Here is an 8183-nt window from a genome sequence, read left to right as displayed (position 1 = left end):
ACTTGCATCCAGACATGGAGCAATGCAGCTTCCCCAGCTGGCTCAGTGAAGGTGTGGTTGCAAAGATCATCCATCTTCCTCAATTGGTGAGAAGCCAGGGAGATGTGGAACACCTGTGCACTGTCTTGTGTCCTGCTGTAGGACATAGGTTATAATGGTTTTTTGATGGTAAAACCTGTGTTTAAAGGATGTTTCTGTGAGCATCCAGTTTCCCACTCTTGAAATGATTCACAACGAGCAAAATCCTTGACAGAGGAAAGCCACTTGCACCTGGAACTGGGGCCTGTATGTGTGCCAGAGCACAGCAGTGGCTCCTTGGCCCCATCCCCAGCACTTTCTGTCACAAACTGCTTCCTCCTTGGTCTTTCTTATTCCTGTCCCGAAGTTTGAGCAATTTGCAGCAGCTCCTCCCTCACAGAATTGAGGGGGGGGGGGTGAGTGCTGCCAGCCTGCACCTGTCTCTGCAGTGATGTTACTACCAAGCACGTGTAAGGTAGGCTGCACTCTGGGAGACTGCAGGCTGCTGTCCTAATGACTGTTGCCTGTAAGACTGCCCTACCCCCAGGTTTGGCTTCAAATCGAGTGGAAACATGGCATGCAGTGTGGTGGTGGAGTGGGGCTGTGCAAATAGAAGGATTCTGTAAATGTCTGTGTGGCTACAAAACGGCACGGAACCAGTCCCTGCATCTTCTTCCTGAGCGAGTTTGCCGTGGGGAAAAGAAGCTTCTTTGTCAGCATGCCTTTCTGGCTTCAGTCCTTTAAACCTGGCAGAGGCAAGCAGCTCCAGGGGTAAAGCACCTGCTTTGCAAGTGGTTGCATCTCCCCCTGCATTTGTGAGTGGTAAGTACCTGCTCAGCATTTCTCTGTTTCTCCTGAAAAAGTGGCATATTCTCACCCATGGAAACTCACCTGGAGCCTGCAGCCTGCTAACCCTGAAATTAGCACTTGGAAGTCTTGTGGGGCTCTGTGGGAAGGCCTGGTGTTTCAGAGGTGCTGTGCAGGCTGTCTGCTTCAGCAGAATATTCAGGACAGGCGGTGGCATAGTCAGTGTCTTTATTTAAAGGACCATTAACAAGGTGGTGTTGGAAGCTGTTACAAAGCTTTGTTCAGAATTCCGGTGACTGCTTAAACTTCTCATCTAGTAGCTTTTTCTCACGATCTGAGTGAGATTTCAGAGTCTGTTGAAGTAAAACCAAGCTTGCTCTTGTTAAGATTACACTGTAGTTAACATACACCAGTCCCAGGAGTGGGTATGCTGAGAGAGGGCTAGATCTCGGGTGTGCCATCTTGCTAGTGAAGGCTGCAAATCAGTTCTGTTCCCCTGTATTCAGCTGCAATCTGAACTTCAAGATGGTTAAAGTAAACGCGCTGACTTAAAGCAGCTTGCTGAGCCTGTCGTCTTTCCAGAAAAGAAACTTTTCCTGTTGAAGGTGTAGGTTGATTTCTCTCCCCCACCAGGACTTTTGAGGTGTTCTAGTCTGGGTGCAGGATTTTGTAAAAATAATAATTCCAATTTTGATAGGCTGTAGAGATATAATGAAGAAAACATCTCTCATTTAGTCCAGTCTTCAGTGTCTTAAGTTAGATCAGTTCTACTGCTCTGTGTGCGCTCTCTTTGTTTCAGAGCAATTGAGGACACAAGCATACTCCATCCGTAGGGATGGTCACTCGATAATGAGTATAAATATGGATGATGTTATAAACATTTGTGCTAAAAGCAGCTGTATAAGGCTTGGTTTTATAACAAAATAAAATGTGGAGAAAAAGCCAGTAGCCAAAATACACTTTAATAAATTAGCTTCCAGTCTGTTTGATAAAATACAAGCTTAATGTATTACCATTTTGTTTACATTTTTTTTTCCTACAAATATAGTTAGTTAAGAAGAAAAAAATGAATAAGCAGTATGTTTTTTGCTGTTTGGTAAAATCCGAAGTTGAAATGAACTGAAACTGTTAAAACAGAGCTGTTAAAAACTTTATAAATGCATTAATCCAGGCAGACTAACTGGTTTGGTTTTGTTTTTCTTAGAAACAGTTAACATGCAAAATATTTAGTGCAGTTTAAATATTTTAATGTTTCCTGAAAAATTAGTCTTCCCAAAAAATTTTTTTTGGCAAGTTTTGATACTAGATCCTTGGCAGAAGGGAAGGGAGGCAACACAAGGTATAAAGAATGCAAGAACTTCAGTCCTTCATTGCAGCAAGACCCACATTCATCAGTATATTATCTTTACTGGGTTGAAACCAGTTTTAGTACTTCTTACAGCTTTAGTGGAAGCAGCTCCACCAAATCCTCACATAACACAGAGAGAACACACCCTTGCAGACAAATTTCAAATGCTGTCCACAAGCTACCAATTCAGGAGTTGCTCTTGAAGGGTTTCTTAGCAATGGAAGTGTATTTGTACAGTTCAAAGGTTCATTAAACCAGTCTGAGTTGAAAAGGTTGAGAGAAAATTATTCTTTTTATCAGTCAGTTTATTACAGATGGAGGACTATCTAATAACTGTTCAAGTTAGAGGACAGCAGTTCCTTTCATTCTATGGGCAGATTTCAAACACAGTGTTTTTTCTTTTTGACTTAAACATTTTTCTGCATTGTATAAATGAGCATTAAGCTAATTTATACTACATAAATCCTTTGTGATAGGTTTAGATTTTTTTATCTAATCTGGATGGAAACTCATTGCTAAGAAATGGTTCTGTAAAATACACATGGATAAGTAAAAATAAATCCACGCTATCTAAAAAAACCAAACTGCTGGAATAATGGAATTTGAAGTGTTCCATCTTTAAAATGAAGTTACAAAGATGTAGAATGTAATCCATAAAACAAAGTTTCTACATAACATTTGCTTCTGGTTATTTTAGCATGAGCATTACCAATATACAGGCAATAATTCAGGAGTTTCAAGGCAATATATTTTCTACCTTGCATATACAAAGAGTTAACATTTAATAAAAGTCTGCACACATCCTTTTTATTAAAGGTTCATAAATATTCAATGAACAAAATCTATTTACACTATTTACATATACTTTACATGCAACTAGAATATGTGATTTGTACTAGAGTCTGGCCCATATATTTACAGCACCCAGGCTGTGTTATCAACTCAGAACCACATCTGGATGCCTCCTCTTCCAGACACTCTCTCTTGAAGTCATGTTATTCTTTAGGAATTCAACACTCTACATCTGGTGGTTTTTAAATTTCTGAACTACTCAATCCTAAATCCTCAGTGACATATTTCAAGGATACTATAATTTAAAAAAGAAACCCCTTTTAAATGCATCCCTAAAATCAAGGCCAACCACTGATGTTGTTGTTGGGGGTTTTTTTGTTTTGGTATATTAATTTACTGTACATATGTGAGACCTGGAGAGTGGGGGGTGGAGTTCAACAAGCAATCATACTCTTTCATTGACCTACTTTCGAGGTGACCATTAAATAAGACCTTTTTTTGGTTTTAATAGTGATTCTCACTTGTGATTTCCCCCTTGCCCCCTCCATTGCAATTAAGCACAGGGACATTACCTGCAATACCATCTTTGCTGCCCAAAGTCAATCTCCTAATGTGATGCCAGCTGGCTTAGTAATAAGCTTGTTTCCATGAAAACTAGGTCATTCCTTGCAGTATGTTTTGCCAACTGCAAATCAAGTGCTTTGCAATTTGTGTGTTCACAGGAATTGTGTATATACCATTAATTGCTGTAGATGCTTTTGATAATATTGGCTCTTTGATCTTAGCTCTCTTCATAAAAGTTGCATAGCAGTACGTTTTAACTAACAGCCTGTGTCTGAGCTGACTGAATGCAAAATGGGTCCAAGTTCACACATTGAGAATACGAGATGGTGCTTGGAAAACTGCAGAAGGATTGGGGGAAAACTTGGTCTTTGCTTCAGGAATCTAGAAGAGGAAAACATTTGTTAGTTTCACTTTTTTATCTTGCAGTTAGGGGTGCACCAGTATGTTGGCTGGCTATTGGATTGGCACCAGTCAAAAGAGAAATTACATTATTGGCAATGGGCTTTTTTTGGTCATTGTAGCTGATAATTACGGCTGGATGCCCGAAGCATCCTCCCTGGTGAGCCTAGTCCGCTCCTGTCACCCTGCCATTGGCCCAAGCCCACAGTAGACTACAAGGTCCCAGCAAACAGCAGGAGTGGGAGAGGGCGCGGGGGTACGGTCACAAGGCACTGCCCTTGGCAACAAAGGGACTGTTACTGGCTCCTGCTGTCACCGTGGCAACTCTGCATCTGCAGGGGCCTGAGCACTGGGGCTGCCACGGAGAAGTTGGGCTGTGCGCAAGTGGGATAACGTGGCGTGCAAGGAACTTTCCACTCTGCAAAGGCAGCTGGTGCCCAGCAAAAGCGGCTTCTGCCCAGCAGTCCCAAGAGCTCGGCAGCGCCAGCAGGCCCCGCACAGAGGCAGTGGCATGCTCTGGGGCTCTAAATGCACCCGTGCTGCTGTCCACACAAGGGTCTACCCTACCTGCCCAGGACATCAGCACAGGCTGCATGGGGCTATGGGTAGCAGCCATGGAGGAGGGGACGACATGCGTGGGAATAAGGCAGTTGCCACTTCCCTCATGGAGGGCTGGAGCAGGCAGGAAGTGTGTGTGTTAAATGCAAAAGAAACAAACAAAAAGTTTATTTAGGTCAGTAGTTTAAAAAGCTTTGCACTATTACTAAATATCAGTTATGGGATCAGCATCAGATGATGTTCGGTTAATCATCGGCTATTGGTATCGGCCAAGAAAACCTTTATTGATGCATCCCTACCAGCAGTAATACAGAATTCTAGCTATTCTTGGACCGACTGTGTCTCTGTTCCCTACTGTAAAATCAAACAGCAGAAAACTTGCACAGTAGTTTCCTGACACAGTCAATAGATGTGGACAAGATTGCAGTAGCGTAACTGCAGCGAGAGACACCGACTGGGGTGGGAGAAGGGATGCAAAAGGCAGCTGCCACATTGTTAGCCTGTGAGATAAGGTCATATTGGACACTTTCTACAACAGTAAGGCAGCTGTCCCCGAATAGCTGGCTAACAGTTTTCCTAGCCAGTGTGCACAGAGTGAACTGCTGACCCTTTCCTAAAAGAAAGAGGTGCGCTGAACTGCTAACTGATAAAAGTGAGAGGAGGTTAGAAGAGACATCTGTGTGGCGTGAACTCTAAACCACTTGGAGGTTGTCAGCTCCTGAAGAAATAACTTTAATGCTGTGCTTTACAGAGCAGCAAGTTGCCACACCATACAGCAAACTGAGTACAAGCCGTCAGCAGCCGGTGTATGCTGTTGACCATAATCCATGCCCTTTGTGATGCTGTAATTAGGCTAGCAGGAGTGTTTGCTTTTCAAAGCAGGAACTGGGAGTAAGGAGGGAGATGGCAGAGGTGGTGACTTGGCAACGTCTGGCAAACTTCCACTGGTGTGAATGAAGCCAGAATTTCAGCCAAAGCATAACCTGGTCATACGCAAATACATGCCCGTGTAGGACCCCTCAAAGGTCTCGCCTTTCTCTCTCCCCCTTCCTATCATCTTCTTCTCTACGTTGAGTCAAGCTAGAAATGCCTTTTCTTGTGTATCCTAACCATAACTCTATGCAGCATGCCCCAAGCATAGCTGGGAGTAAGTTCTGCCTGATTCTAGGTACTGCAGCAGTGCTGCCAGGGAATGGAACAGGATCACAGGACACGGACACACACATACGAATTAGCTATCGTTCGGGGGGGGGAACCTTTCCCTCCACATTCTTCTGGAGAAGAATCTGAAATATTAGATGTTTCTGCTTACTGAAACAGTCTCTGTGGAGATGTGTAGCTAGACTATCTAAATCCCAATTGCAGTCTCTTGTAATGGAACTTCAAACTGAATCATGAATGTGCAGCAAAATTAAGGCTTGGGCTAAAGCAGGGGTGGGTATCCGGCCTGTGGGGCCCCTAAAAAATTAAGAAAATAGATATTAATCTGCCCTGGGCTGCCTGTCATGTGGCCCTCAATGGCTTGCCAAAACTCAGTAAATGGCCCTCTGCCCAAAATAACTGCCTGCCCCTGGGCTAAAGGCTGGGTAGCACTGGATACCCCAGGGCTAAGTACAGACATTTGGGAGGTTAAATTGGGTTCAAAACGGCCACCCGATTTAAACTAAATTTGTCCTGGTGCCAACCTTACACTTAAAGACCTGGTCTCAATGACCAGGAATCGGTGTAAACCTGTACAGCAGTTCCATGCACACAAAATGGTCTAAAAATTGCAGAACCCATTTTAAGATGAGTCCAGATCTACGTAGTATCAGACTCATTCAATTTACGTCAGACCCGTGCGTGGAACTTCTGTCCCCTTCCCCTGCACAGCCCCAGGGCTGGGGACTGCTCTCTTCTCTCCCTGCTTCCCCTGCACTGGTCAGTTTTTTGCCCTCTGACTCCTTGCTCCCCATCCCCAGCCAGCACTCTCAACCCTATCCCACAAGTCACTCCAGGCGCAGCTGCTTTTACCAGAGCTGAACGGGGTGGGGGGATAGGGATGTAGGTTTGCTGGAGGGCTGACCCCACCTCACAGGCAGGTCACGCCTGCCCTCTCCTATCCCTCACAAGTCGTGCCTGCTCCCCCACCCCATCCATGAGTTGTGCCTGCTCCCCCAGCCAACCTGCAGGTCACACTCCTCCTGCATCCCCCCAGTGGACCCCCCTATCCCCTCCAGCCTGCTGGACCCCAAGCCCCCAGTTAGCCCCTCCATCCTGACTTGCCTGATATCAGGCAGCCACTTTGAATCAATTTAACCTCCCCACATCTGTGTACTTAGCCCAAAAAGTATCTTGATTGGGTTCTCAGTTTCTAAGCATTATTGCTAAGCTATTGCTTTTCTCACAAATCAAGCTGCTTTGTTAAATAAGGTGGGCCTCTGTACCATGCTTCTTTTTGAGATGGGGGGCCTACTCAGCCTAAAGAGCTTCAGGAGTTAAATGTCCTTAGCAGCTGCCAGTTTCTCACCAGGAGTGTGTTTCAGATTTCCTCTTTCCTCAGTTCAAGAATTAGGATCAGCACTGTTGTAAGCTGTCAGGTCTGTAGCTGCTTTTTTACATAACATCCCATGTGCCAGGAGAAAACATAACAAATGTTATGTTCTTACATATTTCACTGCTGTATCTTGGACAGGTTTATGTAGCACTCTGCAAGTGTAAAGTACAGTTTGCAACCAAAGCGACTACATTCCAGGTTTTTTCTACTTCTCAATTTTAAAATCCTGCTATCCCCATCTACCTCTTCTCCTTGTACAGAATTCTCTCACCTCAAATTCAACAGTTTCTAACTACTGCTTTGCTTTGCACGTAGAAGAAATTGTCACCCACAGATGAGTTAACATTCAAACACACCTTGAATTTTTAAACTTGGTCACAGCAGCTGTGACCACTACAAAAAGTACATTATAGGACTCAGTGTTTTTATGACTTGGAGTTTGGTTACTGCATTTGTCAGCCATGTCTTCATCTTGCTTCCTTCAATGTCTCAACCAGGTGAGAGGAAGGGAAGAAAGAGCATTACAGAAATCATCTTGCATCCTCCACCTTGTTTTAAGGTATTCTGGTATCAGGATGAAGGTGGACTCAACAGAACAGAAATACTATATTTACTCAAATCTAAAGCACGACTTCCCCCCTGAATCAGCATGGCAGGGAAAGGCCCTTGTCTTAGATTCACCAACAAAATTGCAGGGGAAGGAGGGGGTTGAAGCATGTGGCTGCTGCAGCTCTGACTCTGACCTGAGCTCAGGTTGGGGCCAGTCAGACCCACAGCAGCTGCACGTCCCCCTCCCCACTCCACTTGCCCTTTGCAGCGGATGCCCCTCCCTCTGCATCTTTCCCCACTTTACTGTCGAGCACAGCTTGGCTCCAGCTCAGGCTGGATTTCCTCCCAGGCACAGAGCACATGGAAACTCTGTCCTCTGCCAAGCCAGTCAGAAGCGCCAACACTGCTGCATGGCCTGGCAAAAGCTGTGCTCCAGAGCAGGAACGGAGCCAAACAGCATCTGACAGTAAGGGTAGGGAGGGAAGAGGCAGAGATGGGAGAGTGGAGGGAGAAGATGCAGAGGGTGTGGGGAGCTGGGGGAAGGGGATACAGAAAAGCTACAGGGGAAAGAAGGGGGCTATGTGACACCCCCCCCCCCCCCCCCCCCTCTTT

The 8183-nt window shown here is 45.0% G+C and overlaps 1 long non-coding RNA gene across 1 annotated transcript in view; it reads right to left on the bottom strand.

Annotated features, from left to right (window-relative positions):
• Window positions 1-1769: 1769 nt before the first annotated feature.
• Window positions 1770-8183, bottom strand: part of LOC109288231 — an 8380-nt gene continuing 1966 nt past the window's right edge. The window contains exon 2 of the long non-coding RNA XR_002095098.1: window positions 1770-3910. This is a non-coding gene — a long non-coding RNA (uncharacterized LOC109288231). The remainder of the gene's footprint in view (window positions 3911-8183) is intronic.

The sequence above is a fragment of the Gavialis gangeticus genome, unplaced genomic scaffold (genome assembly GCF_001723915.1).
Source record: "Gavialis gangeticus isolate Ggan-Ray unplaced genomic scaffold, GavGan_comp1, whole genome shotgun sequence".
Classification (NCBI taxonomy): domain Eukaryota; kingdom Metazoa; phylum Chordata; order Crocodylia; family Gavialidae; genus Gavialis; species Gavialis gangeticus.
Note: the sequence above shows the minus strand (reverse complement) of the source record. Positions and strands in the feature narration are given on the sequence as shown.